Source organism: Trachypithecus francoisi, unplaced genomic scaffold (genome assembly GCF_009764315.1).
Source record: "Trachypithecus francoisi isolate TF-2019V2 unplaced genomic scaffold, Tfra_2.0 Lachesis_group11, whole genome shotgun sequence".
Classification (NCBI taxonomy): domain Eukaryota; kingdom Metazoa; phylum Chordata; class Mammalia; order Primates; family Cercopithecidae; genus Trachypithecus; species Trachypithecus francoisi.
The window spans coordinates 76,261,781-76,278,946 of NW_022681456.1; the positions used below are offsets into that span (position 1 = coordinate 76,261,781).

The 17,166-nt window shown below is 39.0% G+C and overlaps 1 pseudogene; it reads left to right on the forward strand.

The window, feature by feature from the left end:
• The first annotated feature begins 10,214 nt into the window (after positions 1–10,214).
• Positions 10,215–14,690, forward strand: LOC117090855 (annotated as a pseudogene).
• The last annotated feature ends 2,476 nt before the right edge of the window (positions 14,691–17,166 follow it).

Sequence of the window (17,166 nt, forward strand, 5' to 3'; positions counted from 1 at the left end):
TAGGAACAGAACATTCATCAGGGCACCCTGGTTACAGAAAGGAGCTGCCCCCTGAAGATTTCCTCTGATCTGTTATATCACTCAATAAAGCTCCTCTTTGTCTTGCTCACCCTCCACTTGTCTGCGTCATTCTTCCTGGGCGCAAGCCCAAATGGCAAGGATAAAAGAGCTGTGACACAAACAGAGCTGAGACATACTCCCTTGCTCACCACATTGTGAGTGAAGAGAAGGAAACAAGAGCTATGGCTCTTCAGGTAGCCCAGATCTGGGAACTCCCCAAGGCAGGGTTGTGACTCCCTCTTTGGGGGCTCTGCAGTTCCTGGCATCTCCAAGCCTCCAGGCATCACTGTGTTTCCCCATTCCAGCCTTGGAAGCTGCTTGTGGTGTGCCTGGTCCAGCTGCAGCCTTGCAGAGGGCCAGCACCTGTGCCAGCACCTGCAGCTCCCCACCACACTGCAGCAACCAACATGTCTGACTGTGCAGTGGCCAGACCCCATGCTCACTCACACACCCCTGGCTATTCCACATCTGATTACCCTTGGCAGGCATGGGACCCAGTCCAGTAGGTCAAGCACAGCCTGCCAGGGTAAGTTGGTGAAATAGCCTAGCCACAGAGATTTCTAGCCAGAAAAATGACACCCTGAAGATCCTGTAACTGTATATTATCTGACAACTTGGGATGAAGTTCCTGTCTCTAAAAAAAAAAAAACTTTTTTTAAATTAGCCAGTCAAGGTGGTACATGCCTTTAGACCCAGCTACTCAGGAGACTGAGGTGGGAGGATTGCCTAAACCAAGGACTTCAAGGCTACAGTGAGCAAGGATAACACCACTGCACTCCAGCCTGGGTGACAGAGTGAGACACTGCATCTTTATAATTAATTAAATTAAAAAGTGAGAAAGAAATAAAAGAGAACAAAAGACCACCATCTCTTACAAACATTGATGCAACAATCTTCAACAAAGTATTAGCAAACCAAACTTGCAGCACATTAAAAGCATTTTACACAATCACCAAGTGGGATTTATTCCTGGAATGCAAGGATGGTTCAACGTATTAGAATCCACCACTGTAATAAACAACATTAACAGAATGAAGAGGAGGAAACCACATGATCTTTTCAATTGGTGCAAAAAAGGCATATGACAAAATTCAATACCATTTCATGATAGAAAACACTCAACAAACTAGGAATAGAAGGAAACCACCTTAACATAATAAAAACCATATATGAAAAACCTACAGCAAACATCATATTCAATGGTAAAACAATAAAGGCTTTTCTTCTCATATCAATAATAGAGCAAGAATGCCCACTTTTGCCATTTGAATTCAACATAACACTGGACATTCTATGAAGAACAATTAGGCAAGAAAATGAAAAGACATCTAAACTGGAAAGGAAGAAATAAAATTATCTCTGTTTATAGATAATATCATTTTATACATAGAAAACCCTCAAGATTCTAACAAAAGAAACTATTAGAACTAATAATGGAATTCAACAGAGTAGCAGGATACAAAGTTAGCACATAAAAATCAGTTGCATTTCTACATACTAACAATAAACAATCTAAAAGGGAAAATATGAAAATTCAGTTTACAATAGCATCAAAAAGAATAAAACACTTAGGAACTAACCTAAACAAAGAAGTAAAATATTTTACAATAAAAATTATGAATCACTGCTGAAATTAAAGAAGACTTAAACAAATGGAAATGCATCCTATGTTCATAGACTGGAAGACAATATGGTTAAGATGTCAATACTACCCAAAGTGATCTGCAGATTCAATGCAAAACCTACCAAAATCCAAATGGCATTTTTTGCAGAAATAGAAAAACCCATCCTAAAATTCATATAGAATCTCAAGGACCCAAAATAGCCAAAACAACCTGAAAAAAAGAACAAAGCTGGAGGACTCACATTTCCTGATTTTAAAACTTACCACAAAGCTATAATAATTAAAATACTGTGGTAGTGGCATAAAGACAGACAAATATACCAATGGAATAGAATTAAGAGCCCAGAAATGAACCCTCATAGATAGACAGATAGATAGATAGATAGATAGATAGATAGATAGGGATATATATGGTTAAATGATTTTTGACAAGAATGCCAAGACCATTCAGTGGGGAAAAGACAGTCTTTTCAACAAAGAATCCTGGGAAAATGGGATATTCACATGCAAAAGAATAAAATTGGATCCTTATCTAATCCATATTCAAACATTAAATCAAAATTGATCAGAGGCCAAGCACAGTGGCCCAGTACTTTGGGAGGCCAAGGCAGAGGATTGCTTGAGGCCAAGAATTTGAGAACAGCCTGGGCAATATAGCAAGACTCTCATCTCTACGATAAGTTTAAAAACAAAAATGAAACAATTTTTAAAATGTTTTAATGGATCAAAAGCCTAAATGTAAGACTTAAAACAATAAAACATTTAGAAGAAAACACAGGGCAAAAACTTCACAACATTGGATTTGGCAATCATTTCTCAGATTGAACATCAAAGGCACAGACAACAAAAGAAAATATAGACAAATTGGACTTTCTAAAAATTTTTAAATTTTGTACATCAAAAGACACTATCAACCAAGTAAAAACACAACCCACAAAATGAAAGAAGATATCATATCTGATAAGGGATTAATATGCAGCATACATAGAGAACTTCTAAAACTCAACAAGAAGACAACCTGATTCAAAAATGACCAAAAGTCTTAAGGTGACTCACCTACTTTGCAGGATGCCTGGGAGTTGCCATCTGCTCGTCCCCTTTACACTTACAAAGCCAATGGACCAAAATGTGGCTGTCTTTTTTTTCTACAACTAGGAATTGGAAGCAGTGGCCGGCAGGCCAGTGCGACCTCTGGTTCCTGTCTATTTATGAGCCTACTCTCTTTGAGTCCTGCGGTGGCCTCAGAGCTGGCAGAAGCACACTGGGTTTGTCCCTGCCTCCCTCCAACTATGAGATGGGCCATACTAAACTGCCCACAATATTGAAAAAAAAAAGTTTTAATGGGCAAAAGATTTAAACAGACATTTCTTTAAAGAAAATACACAAATAGCCAATAAGCACATGAAAAGATGTTCAATATCACTAATCATTGGGGAAATGTAAATCAAAACAATGAGATACCATCTCACACCCATTAAGAGGGCTACTGCCAAAAGAACAGAACAGAACAGAAGTGTTGGAGAGGGTGTGGAGAAATTGGGACGCTTGTGTACTGTTGGTGAAAATGTAAAATGTTACAGCCGCTGTGGAAAACAGTATGACAGTTCCTCAAAAAGTTAAAAATAGGATTAACTTATGAGCCAGCAATTCTATTTCTGTACCCAAAAACACTGAAAGCAGGGCCTTAAAGGATATTTGTATACCCATGTGGGTAGCAGCACTGTTGAGGATAGCTAAACCATGAAAGCAACCCATGGTCCATCAATGGATGAATGGATAAGCAACATGTGGTATATCTGTACATGAAATATATTCCATCTTAAAAGGGAAGGAAATTCTGATGTAGGCTACAACATAGATGAATCTTGAGAACATTATGTGAGGTGAAATAAGCCAGTCTCTAGTAGACAAGTACTGTATGATTCCACTTATATGAGGTATTTAGAGTAGTTCAAAATTATACCGTCAGACAGTAGAATAGCGGGTGCCAGCAGCTGGGGAAAGGGGAATATGGGGAATTATTGTTTAATGAATACAGAGTTTCAGTTTTACAAGATGAAATGAGTTATGGAGATGAATGATGGTGATGATTGCACAACATTATGAATGCATTTAAAAATACTGAACTGTGGCCAGGTGCGGTGGCTCAAGCCTGTAATCCCAGCACTTTGGGAGGCCGAGACGGGTGGATCACGAGGTCAGGAGATCGAGACCATCCTGGCTAACACGGTGAAACCCCGTCTCTACTAAAAATACAAAAATACTCCCGAGTGGCGGGCGCCTGTAGTCCCAGCTACTCGGGAGGCTGAGGCAGGAGAAGGCATGAACCCGGGAGGCGGAGCTTGCAGTGAGCTGAGATCTGGCCACTGCACTCCAGTCCGGGCGACAGAGCGAGACTTCGCCTCAAAAAAAAAAAAAAAAAATACTGAACTGTGTACTTAAAAATAGTCAGGATGACAAATTTTTGTTTCATGTATTTTACCACAATTTTCAAATGGGGAAACATTTTATAATCATTTGAAAGGATAGGAGTGCTCATAGGGGTGAAGTTTAGAAGCTACTAACTTCAACATAAAATACCAACAACAGAGGAAAGAGAAAATCATTAACAGCAGCATCTAACCAGATTTCAATCAGTGGGGTTTCATAATTCATTATGTTCAACTAAATAGGGATCCCTGAACTGTCAATATAAAATTTATTGTTCTAAATGCAATTACACTGTAAGCACTGTTAAACCTTGGGATATTGATTATTTGAACATTTAGACAAATAAAAGTATTAAAATATTATAAAAATTAAAAGACTTAGTTAAGAAATCATAACATCTATGAATATACAATCATGTTTTCCCTGAAGATATAACTTCAATCCCAAAATAAATTTTCAAATATAAAATAGCTATAATAATGTTTCAACCAATAATTTTATATTACCATACAATTGGAAGAGAAATAGCTAGTTTTTAGAATAATAAGAAAATGTTAGTAATAAAGCATTCTTTGGAAATATGGAGCAAAATTCTGTTACCATGGGCTTTGTTTTTAGATCCATGATTTGATAAAAATTCATGTGTCCCTTTCTATTTATTATAAAAAGAGATAAAAACCTACCACAGTAAAATGCCTCTAGGTCTATGCCTAGTGCCTTAGAAATAAAAATTTATTATCAAAGAATGGCTAAAGCCTCAGCTCATCCAAAGAGCTCCTCCTACTGTTTCTCCAAAATGTAAAATGAGTCTGAAGAGAGGAACTTTAACTGAAGAACCAGAGCATGACAAAATCAAGGCATAGGAAACAGAAGAGTTAAAGCCCCTGAGTCAGGGCTGAGAGTCTGATTCTTAAACAGGAGGAGCTAAAAGTCAAACCCTGACAGGGACAAAGCTTCTAGGTTCATTCTCAGGGCCTTGCCTTCCGTTAAGCTGCTTTGTCTAAGAACTGTGCTCACTTGCAAATTTGCAGGGGCTTTTTGGCAATATCTGAACTCAAAGAAATGCAGCTCTAACAAGAAAATACCAAGCACATGACAGAGTGTGGCAGAGAATTTTTGAACAAAGCACCTCTTCCCATTATCCCCAGACACTCCAAGGCCAGTGTCTACTCTGCACACAAATCATCGTGAAGGAAATGAAAGGTATATTCAGGTACAAAACAATTTTTTTAAATAAGTTGTTAGTAATAAGTTTCTAACAACTTAGAATTACTGTATTAATGTCTGATTAATTCAAATTCTTAGTCTCTGACATTTTTGGCAAATGGATAGTAGAGTTTGTTTTTCAGTCTATGGGCATGAGAGCCAATGCCTGAACCACAAAGAGAAAACAGTAAATGTGTTAATAATAAAGGTTCGAAGGTTATACACCAAACTTAACATGTGGGAAGATGAAGAGCTGGGGACAAAATAAGGTGTTTTTCTTTCTACTTGATATAATTCTATATTAGTTGAATTTTTTATAATGAGCATGTTTTATGTAAAACTTCTGAAATTTTATTTTTTAAAGAGTCATCTAAAATAATAATATTATCTGGGACATACTTACCCATCTAGGTAATAATCCATGCTCTCCATTTGGTCACTTTGTTCAGTCATCCCATGGACTAGCTCCTTTGGGGCACCAGTCCCCAGACCAGGCACTGCAGAGGCTGCAAAGACAATCCTTGTAACAGCAAACATTTATGGAGTGCTATGTGGCAGGTACTGTCTCAAGAACTTATCAGAGCTATCCCATTTAATCCTCATCCAATTTTGTCAGACCCACTCCTCAAATGAGGAAACAAGGCACAGAGCAGTTAAGTAAATTGCTCAAGACCTCAGCTGACACTGATAGAACAGGTTGTTTGGCTTCAAGCTGCACCTTTAATCACTATGCTATTTTGCATCCCTAAGGGTGAAAACCCTTCCCAAACTCTGAGAGTTTACACTCTAGTTGGAAAGAAATGTAGAAATCAATCACATATCATAGATGGTGTGATAAAGGTACACACAAAGAAAAAAGAAAGCTTGATTGAGTATGGGTGGGAAGGGTGAGGAGTGTCAAGGAACATTTCCAAGAGGAAGCACCCAGCAAAGCCAAGAGCTGGTCTCCTCACAAGAGCTGAAGGAGGGGAGGGTAATGAACATCTACTCCACACCTGCTGCTTACCAGGTGCTTGGTGGGTGTATTAGTCTGTTTTCATTTTGCTAGTAAAGACATACCCAAGACTGAGCAATCTACAAAAGAAAGAAGTTTAATGTATGCATAGGTCCACGTGGCTGGGGAGACCTCACAATCATGGCAGAAGGTGAAAGGCACATCTCACATGGTAGCAGACAAGAGAAGAAAGCTTGTGCAGGGAAACTCCCCTTTATAAAATCGTCAGATCTCGTGAGACTTATTCACTATCATGAGAATAGCACAGGAAAGACCCGCCCTCATGATTCAATTACCTCCCACTGGGTCCCTCCCACAACATTTGGTAATTATGAGAGTTACAATTCAAGAAGAGATTTGGGAGGGGCACACCAAACCATATCAGTAAGTGTTAACACAGATCATCTCTTTCTAGTCCCATAATAGGCTCTAGGAACTATGTGTTGTCTCTATTTTACTGATCAAGAGACTAATACCCCAAAAGTAAAATAACTTGTCTAAAACTGAAGAATTATTAAGTGCCAGAGCCAAGAACGAACTTTTATCTAACTCAGAAGCCCATGCTCTTTCCTCTCCCACCTCCCCCCACTACACACATGCACACACACACAAGCACACACACACATGCACACACACACATACAGAGCAGGAGGAGAAAAGTTAGAAATAGCAAAAAGACATTAAAACATCCTGTAAAAGGCTGGTCGCGGTGGCTCACGCCTGTAACCCAGCACATTGGGAGGCCGAGGCAGGCATATCACAAGGTCAGGAGATCAATACCATCCTGGCTAACACAGTGAAACCTCGTCTCTACTAAAAATACAAAATATTAGCTGGATGTGGTGGTGGGCGCCTGTAGTTCCAGCTACTCGGGAGGCTGAGGTAGGAGAATGGCGTGAACCAGGGAGGCAGAGCTTGCAGTGAGCCAAGATCACGCCACTGCACTCCAGCCTGGACAACAGAGTGAGACTCCATCTCAAAAAACAAAAAAAACAAATCCTGTAAAAACAAAACAGTCATTAATAATAATAAAATAGTAAGTTAAAAATAATATACAGTGAGTCTCCATTGGTTAAATAAAATAATAATAACAAAATGGTAATAATAAAAATTAATTTAATAATAACAAATAAACATACTGGCATAAGAAATCTCCATACTCTGAAAGAAATCTCTTAAATAAGCAGCAGGCTATTGATCTGAGGTCATCTCCATACCTTGAGTTCCCACAAACAAATTGCAACTTCAGTGAGTAAACAAACTGAAAAATCTAACTTTGAAATATAACAAATGGTCAGTCTTGGCCAACCACAGCAGCTGAACTCCAGCCAATCACAGGCTGCCACCTACTCAGATCATGTTCAAATAGGGCAAACATCAAGCTGTAGCCAGTCAAGCTCTTTCTGCACTTTCCTTTACTATGTAAGCATACTCACTTCCAACTGTGCTTACTGAGCTCTCTGAACTTTTGCTGGTTCTAAGTACTGCCAATGCATGAATTATTTTTTGCTCAGATAAACTCTGCTAAATTTAAATTGACAAAGGCTTTTATTTTAACAGACAAAGCTATCCAGCCACAAAGTGAACTATCATAAGATGAACTTCCATTCCTGGAAATGTTTGTGCAAATTTTTAACATCTGTCAGCCTGTCCTGGAAGGCCCAAAGTGAAACTTTGGATATCCAACCTCTAGGGGTTCTTAAATCACAGTGGGTTTCTATAGTTACAGTTACCCTAAGAAATTAAGTAGAGCCACAAAATAAAGTTCCACTTTGGACTGGTTTGTTTCTGTGGCTACACTGTCAGTTCTCTGAAGAGAAAGTTGAGTTTCATCCTCTTTGTTATCCTCACTCTTCTCAAGGTCACCCATGACCTTTGAGAGACAAATCTAATTGCTGTCTCTCTGTTCTCATCTTACTTTACCTCTCTGCAGCACTATACACTTCCTCGCTAAAACACTTTTTCTATTGATTTCCATAGCTGCACCTCTCCATCTTCCTGCCTGTTACACTGGCTGGTCCTTCTCCATCTTTTTTGCTGCTCCTCCTTCTCTTCCCAACTTCAACAATGTTGTGACTTGGAGACGCAGTTCTGCACCACCTTTTCTTGGATCTATACTCTCTCCCGACATCAGCTGGTCATGGCCCTGATCTTCCAATGCCACCTATATACAAATGACACCCAAGTGTGTATCTTCAGCTCTGACTTATCTAATATCAATGTTTTCATGTCCAGTAGGCATCTGAAACTAAGCACATTCAATCAAACCCTTAATTTCCACCCCCTAAACCTCTTCTTTCCCATCTCAGGAAATTGTTCAGGACAAAGACCTCTTTAGCTCAATCTCCACATCTAATCCATCAATATATTGTGTTGTTTCTCTCTCTAAAATATATTTTGGAATCAACTACGTCTCACCATTTCTACTATTTCCACCTTAGACCAAGACCCTGGACTTACCTGGCTTATCTGAAATAGCCCTGGTGCTCTTCCTGCACCCACTCTTGCCCACACAGTCATTCTCCTCACAGCAGCTAGAATTGCACGTACAATAAAATCTAAACTCTTCATCGAGATCTTACAAGATCCCAGATGGCCCAATCCCTGCCTGCCTCTCTGTGCTTACCTTCCATTACGCCTCTTTTGCTCACCAGGCTCTGGCTACAAGAGCTCCCTCCAGTACCTTGAACATGCCAAGTTTGCTCCTGCCTCAGGCCTTTGCACTTGTTTCCAATGCCTGGGGTGCTCTTTTCCTTCCCCTCTCTAGCTGACTCCATTTTCTTAAATAATACCCCCTCAGGGAGGCCTTTTCCACTCCACACCTGTCACTCTCTATTACATTAACCTATTTTATTTTCTTCATAGCCTCTTTGTTAACTTATTTATTGCCTTTATTCCCAAGGAAAAGTAAACTCTAAGAGAGCTGGGACTTCACCCATCATGTTCACCAGTGACCCAGTACCTAGAACAGTGCCTGGCATAAAATAGGTGCTTAATAAATATTTTTGAAGAAATTCAATATAAGTATTAAAGAAAGGTTTTTGCTTAACAGAGTCTACTGATGACTTTATGCCACAACTGGAGTTAAAGATGTTTAAAAAGCTTTGATTTCTGTTATAAACAAGTGACTAGAGAGTCCCCGGTTGCCCAGGTTGCCCCAACAAGTTTACCATGGATCTGTTACTAGTAGTGCTGAAAGAGATAACAACCAATAACTCTGGGGCTCAACTTCCTTTGTTTTGCATTCTCAATCTCTAAATGTAGGAAACACAGTTTAAATGATAACTCCGCCTCTTTCTTCCAGGCCCCCAGTGTTATTATTTGAAATGAAGAGACACCAAAGCAGAAAGCCTGCTTTAGGCCAAGATACAAATTATCTCATTGATATTGTCAGATGTGTGTCATGTTCCCACGGGGGAACTATCCATAAGTAATGTCATGAGCCACTTGCGGTTTCATACGAAACATCTCCACATGGACATCCTCTGCAATTTCTGATGAGTTTGTAGTTCCATTGGAGGTACATTTTTTAGAAATGTTCATTATTTTTAGATATTAAAGCAAATCTCATAAGGAGGATTAAGGATTAGGTGTTATCATTGTAAACAGAAAATAATCATTCTTTATCATTACTGCATTATGTGGAAAAAATGACTTCCTTTCACTGAGTTTTGGTTTAAACCACTATAGTGAAAGTGGCTTCTGAAAAATTGTCTCAGGTAACTTTTATAGTCATAATAGGGAAAAATATAATTTGCCATCAGTAGCCTATCATTTCTACACTTCTCAGTTATTTGTGACCTGAATAAATAAGGCCTATGGCTTAATAGGATAAGAATGCTGCTAAGATATGTAGCAGCAAAGATAAACCCTCTTTTCTGTCCTCCCCAAGAATACGAGATGGAGGTGCAAGTCATGATCCTTTCAAAAAAGCAAGGCTGCACACCCAGAGCCTTTCTAAGCAGTCCTACTTCGAAGAGACACATACAGTGAAGTTCTGGGGCTGCCTTAAATAAGGTAATGCAGGGAGGAAAATCTGTTCTTGTTATAAGCATCTGAATACCTCAAGAAAAAATATTTCAAGGTTGTGTTATTGGTTTATTGTTCATCATCTTCACATTTCCACTTGCCTATCTAACCACAGCTGAATATTTCATTTCCAACTCCCCTGTTAATGTTACAACTACAAATTAATTTCATTTCCTTGTTGGTAATATGTTACATTGCTTGATAAGGTTTTAAAAGATTATCAGAAAAAAGGTGCCAGAACAGTGCAAAATATCACCACATCCCTAAAGAAAAAAGGCTAGAGATCTCTGGCATAGTGGCAACTTGCCAGCCTTCAAAATTACTGAAAAACAACTGAAATTTTTAGCCTATGAATTTCAAATCCTTTGACCAATACCCTGATATAGATATCTACAACCTTCATTTGCTTTTGTTTATCTAACAAATGACATGAAGATGTAATGCTCTGATGAGATGAAATTGAATGTGTGTGTGCACACACCTGTGTGTGCATTTGAATGTGTGTGAAAAGGAAGACACCTATTTTCCAGGGTGTGTCAAAGATGTACCGTTCTTAATGACTTCTATCTGGGATTTACTTGTATTCAAATGTTTAAGTTTTTCTTCCTTCCAAACATCTAAGCCATACTAAATTAATGGAAGAAAGTGGTAATTGTTTACTAACGGAACAAAACAGAATGTCACATTAAGAAATCATTGGAGGCCGGGCGCGGTGGCTCAAGCCTGTAATCCCAGCACTTTGGGAGGCCGAGACGGGTGGATCACGAGGTCAGGAGATCGAGACCATCCTGGCCTACACCGTGAAACCCCGTCTCTACTAAAAAATACAAAAAACTAGCCGGGCAAGATGGCGGGCCCCTGTAGTCCCAGCTACTCGGGAGGCTGAGGCAGGAGAATGGGGTGAACCCGGGAGGCGGAGTTTGCAGTGAGCTGAGATCCGGTCACTGCACTCCAACCTGGGCGACAGAGCGAGACTCCGTCTCAAAAAAAAAAAAAAAAAGAAAAAGAAATCATTGGAAACCCTGTTATCCATAACCACCATCCTACTCTAAAAATTAAAGAAAGAAGAGCACTGGAGTTAAAGTTACATTCCCACGCAAACCAAAGACATTTTTGCCTCTTCATATAAACTGTAAACTCCTCTCTCTCTCTCTAGCAGGGTTTGTATCATATCTCTGGATTCTATCCCAATGCCCTACAAATTGAAGGTACCAAATACCTATTTTCTTTTTTATTATTATTATACTTTAAGTTCTCAGATACATGTGCACAATGTGCAGGTTTGTTACATAGGTATACATGTGCCATAGTGGTTTGCTGCACCCATTAACCCATCATCTAAGTTTTAAGCCCAGCATGCATTAGGTACTTGTCCTAATGCTCTCCCTCCTCTTGCCCCCAAGCCCAAATAGTCCCCGGTGTGTGATGTTCCCCTTCCTGTGTCCATGTGTTCTCATTGTTCAAATCACATTTGTGAGTGAGAACATGCAGTGTTTAGTTTTCCGTTCTTATGTTAGTTTGCTGAGAATGATGGTTTCCAGTTTCATCCATGTCCCTGTAAAGGACATGAACTCATTCTTTTTTATGGCTGCATAGTATTCCATGGTGTGCATGTGCCACATTTTATTTATCTAGTCTATCATTGATGGGCATTCAGGTTGGTTCCAAGTCTTTGCTATTGTGAACAGTGCTGCAATAAACATAAATGTGCATGTGTCTTTATAGTAGAATGATTTATAATCCTTTGGGTATATACCTAATAATGGGATTGCTGGGTAAAATGGTATTTCTGTTTCTAGATCCTTGAGAGATCACCACCCAAATACATATTTTCTAAGAATTATGATGATAATGAATTAACTCCTCTAATTCCTACCAGGAAATATATTCCATACATAATTAGACCCATGTTTCTCAAAACATGTTTCACAAAAGATGTATGCCTTGCAACATGGATGGCTGTTCTACTAAAAATGGGAGAAAAAGAAAAATTCTTTAGCTAAGTAAGATTGAGAAACCTAAGCATAAAGTTAAATAAGTTGCATTACCACATAATTTCTTAAGAAGTTTTAAAACATTTTTGTGCATTGTGAAACTCTAAAAGACAGCTAAAGTTTGCAACATTTCCCATAATTGTTTGATAAGGAAAACTTATGAAACCTTGAAGGGTACTAGTGTCTTACAGACCAAAGTTTAAGAAATGCCACATTAGATGAATGTTGAGTGCCCACTATACAAAAGGATAGTGTTCATTGAAATATACCCTTTCTTTCAGCCCTGGGGATTTTTTTCATCTGTAAACAGAAGATAATAACACCTACCTCACAGGGTTGTCATGAAACTGGAATGAAATCAAATATATGCAATGCCAAGTCTAGCACAAAGAGGACCAAAATAAACTCTCCTCCTCTGTCCATAAAGGCATTACTGTGAGGAAACTGAAATTGTCCTGAATTTTGTTGCACTTATACACACCTCTGTATAGGTTTGTATGCCTGGGGACAGAACTGTATCATATGACACTCCATTATCTGGTTCAGGAGTTAAGTCAGTACAGCCAAAGCCATCTCTCACCCAACTAGGATTTTAGTTCCTTAACTTCATAAACCTCCATCCACCACTGCCTTCCTTAATTAGACCTATGATTCCTCACACACAGTCAACACACTTGTAAAGAAAGACCCAGGCATTCAAGCATAAACCAGAAATATAGTACATCAGGTTGCCAAAATGGTTAAGTACTTTATTAGCGAAGGCTCTTAAGCATATATATATATGTGTGTGTGTGTGTGTGTGTGTATATATATGTGTGTGTGTATATATATGTTATTTAGGGTCATACAAGTGCTGAACGGTACAGTAGAACTGCTTTTAGTTTCTAATCTGTTTTAACAACACTGCATCGCAAAGTTGATTAAAATAAATATTCAAATAAAATCTAAGTTGAACAAAGCAATTCAAAAATGTTTAAGCCTCAAGTGCATGCAGCCACAGAATATGCTCTTGAGCATTGCTCCCTAAGGGGCTGCTATCCTCTGCCTCCTTGAAGGCACCCATGTCAGGGGTTGCCTGATCCAGGGAGCTGGTTAAGAATATGAGAATGTGAGCACAGAAAGGCAGGCAACAGCACAAACAGCCATGCTTCTAGAAGGTTCTAGGGAGAGAGCAGGAGCAGTGCAGAGGGAATAGGAATGAGCAGGCAGAGGACCTGGGGTCATGAGACCTTTGGGTGGGAGGAGCCAGTGGCCGGGAAGGTTCTAGTGTGTTCCATCTCCCAGCAGCTGCCTGCTTCTACGAGGTCTTGCGGAGCCAGCACCTGGGCCTGGACAGCCACAGCCCCGTAGCTTCGCCCACCGCCTTCCGACCATAGACCCCCACAAAGTGAATGTGCTTTGAGCCTTTGTGAAAATGTGTAAACAAGATCCAAGCGTTCTGCACACCAAGGAAATGTGTTTCCTGAGGGAGAGGGTGGAGAGCATTGGGGGTAAAGTATCACCTGCTACTTGGAAAGCGAAATCAGAAGAAAATACCAAGGAAGAAAAATCTGGTAGTAAGAAGGTGGAGGAAGACTTAAAGGCAGATGAACCATCAAGTGAGGAAAGTTGTCTAGGAATCGATAATAAAGGTATGATTGAACCAGACACTGATGGCCCTCCAGAAATGGGAGATGAAATGCAGAGATAATAGAGGAGATGATGGATCAGGCAAATGATAAGAAAGTGGCTGCTATTGAAGCCCTAAATAACGGTGAACTGCAGAAAGCCATTGACTTATTCACAGATTCCATCAAGCTGAATCCTCACTTGGCCATTTTATATACCAAGAGGGCCACTGTCTTCGTCAAATTACAGAAGCCAAATGCTGCCATCTGAGACTGTGACAGAGCCATTGAAATAAATCCTGATTCAACCTAGGACACAGGAAATTGCAGAACATCAGAGAAAGTATGAACAAAAATGTGAAGAGCAAGAGACCAAAGAATAGAAAGAGTTAAGAAGGCTCAAAAGAGCATGAGAGAGCCCAAAGGCAGGAAGAAGCCAGACAAGCCAGACAATAGTCAGGAGCTCAGTCTGGCTCTTTTCCAAGTGGCTTTCCTGGGGAAATGCCTGGTGATTTTCCCAGAGGAATGCCTGGAATGGAGGGGGCATATCTGGGATGGCCAGAAGGCCTTAACCCAATAAAATTCTCAGTGAGCCAGAGGTTCCTGTAGCCATACAGGATCCAGAAGTTATGGTGGTCTCCCAGGCTGTGGCTCAGAACCCAGCAAATATGTCAAAATACCGCAGCAACCCAAAGGTTATGAATCTTATCAGTAAATTGTCAGCCAAATTTGGAGGTCAAGCGTAATGCCCTTCTGATAAATAAAGCCGTTGCTTAAGGAAAGGCAACCTAGATCACCTTATGAATGTTGCGGTAATACAAACCAGTGTACCTCTGACCTTCTCATCAAGACAGCTGGAGTGCTTTGAAGATAATCCCTACCCCTCTCCCCCAGTGCAGCTGAAGTATTTTACAGTGGTTTGCCATTAGGGTATTCATTCAGATAATGTTTTCCTACTAGGAATTACAAACTTTAAACCCTTTTTAAACCTTAAAAATATTTAAAACAAATTTAAAGGGTCTGTTAATTCTTATATTTTTCTTTATTAATCATTTTGGATTTTTTATTTGAATTATCGGGCAGGAAAAATACTTATGTATGGAAGATTATTGCTCTAATTTGAGTGAAATAAAAGTTTGTTAGTGCGAAGCAAAAAAAAAAAAATGTTTAAGCCTCTTGCGATGCACAATTCATCAGTGATACATTAGTGCCCTCTGCTGCTGGTTGAGTTTTCCAACAGCTCAGAATTTCAGTATGGTTTTTCTTTTTCTCCTTTTGTTCTTTTCTCTTCTTTTAAGAACATTACAGTGTATTGTTTTGGTTCAACATTTTATACATTAATTAATAAAATTAGTGGAATGGTAATCAGGATGCATGGCATTATTTTAAATTATTATTGCTTGTGTTTTGACATCAATGTAAAGAAATTTCTTGACCAAAATTACTTAGAGATTTCATATTGAGCTGCAATCATGGAACACAGCATACATTATTGCTCTTTAATTGTAAAATATTCTATAAAAAGGAATTTATGTAGCTAGCCTGATAGCATATTGTATAGGTTCCAATTTTTATTGATTATAAAATATAATTTACCCCTCATTTTGCATGGCTTATTTCTTAGGGTTGCCAGATTTAGCAAATAAAACTATGTCCCAGGTACTTGCATGGAACCTATTTCTACTAAATACTTAAACTAAAAAATGCTAACTCGTTAGGTTAAAAAAGTATTTACGGTTGACCTGAAATTCAAATTTAACTGGATTTCATGTATCTTACCTTGTGACCTTATGTATTCTCATGTGTGCACTGAATTTCATCATTGAAATTCTTTCCTTTTATGATAATCAGAGTTTATCCTACCATAATAATGACTAAAACCAAACATATCTTTCTTTATTTTCTATTTCTTTCCTCACATTTTGTGAAACACTGAGTACTGAGTAGGTTTTCACATATCAATGCTTAATGCACAAAACTGAATTAGCAGAGTTCGTTAGTCATGAGATTAAAAGCATTTGTTCTTAAAGGAAGAGTTATTTAGTTAACAGATGGATTAAGTAAGAACAATCCTGAATTCCTCAACTTCCTTTATGGAGCAACAAACATACTATATAAAAAGCATATAAAAAGTTTTGTTTTGTTTTAAGAATGGTAAGTTTGAAAGTAAAGGCACCCAGATGCAACATTATCCTAAAGCATGATTCTCAAGCTTGCACAGCTGAACTTGTGCAAGTTTTTTGGGGTTTTGTGTGTTTGTTTTTGAGACAGGTTCTCACTCTGTCACCCAGACTGGAGTACAGTGGCACAACCACAGTTCACTGCAGCCCCGAACTCTTGGTCTCAAGCGATCCTCCCACATCAGCTTCCTAAGTAGCTGGGACTAGGTGCACCACCATGCCTGGCTAATTTTATTTATTTATTTATTTTATTTTAGAAACAGAGTCTCACTATGTTGTCCAGGCTGGTCTCAAACTCCTGGCCTCAAGTAATCCTTCTGCCTCAGCCTCCAGAGTCGCTGGTATTACAGGTGTGAGCTACTGTGTCTGGCCAGAGAGTGCTTCTTGATTTTAATATACACATGAATGAAACAAATTGATCTAGCAGAATCTGGGCATTTCTAATTAGCATCTAGTTGATGCCATTGCTGCTAAACGAAGGACCATACTTAGAGAAGAAAGATTTTAGGAGAGACCAAAAAAGAAAAAGCAATTCGTTTCAATATGGAACTACATAATGCCTGTGTGAATTGAAAATGCAGATTACTTACCAGCACATTACTGCCAGAATGTAATGATAACTGACATAGAAACGAAGGATGGGAGCAGAGATGAAAGGAAACGAATCTTAATAGTCCTACAGTGGTGTTTAGTGTGCCATCTTCAGTTCCTTTATCGTTTTCTGTTACAGTATCTCTCACTGGCAAAACGGAATTAGTATTTGCTCCCTCACTACTTTTTCAGAATTTGAGAATTTGCATTAGATCATTTTATATGCAGCATCCCAAATACACAGTAATTTAAAGCATACAAGTTGAGACCACATTAGAATTAAGTTCATAGTTTATTTCCATCAGACCTATTTTAACCATTTTGGTCTGTTGGAGCTTAAAGTAGCAAGATGCAGATTGTGCAACCATGTGGAGCTGATCAAGTCAACCCCCGAAAGTGTAATTGGTAAATCTTTTCAAGTGCTTTTGAAAAATTAATCAAGGCAGGTTTG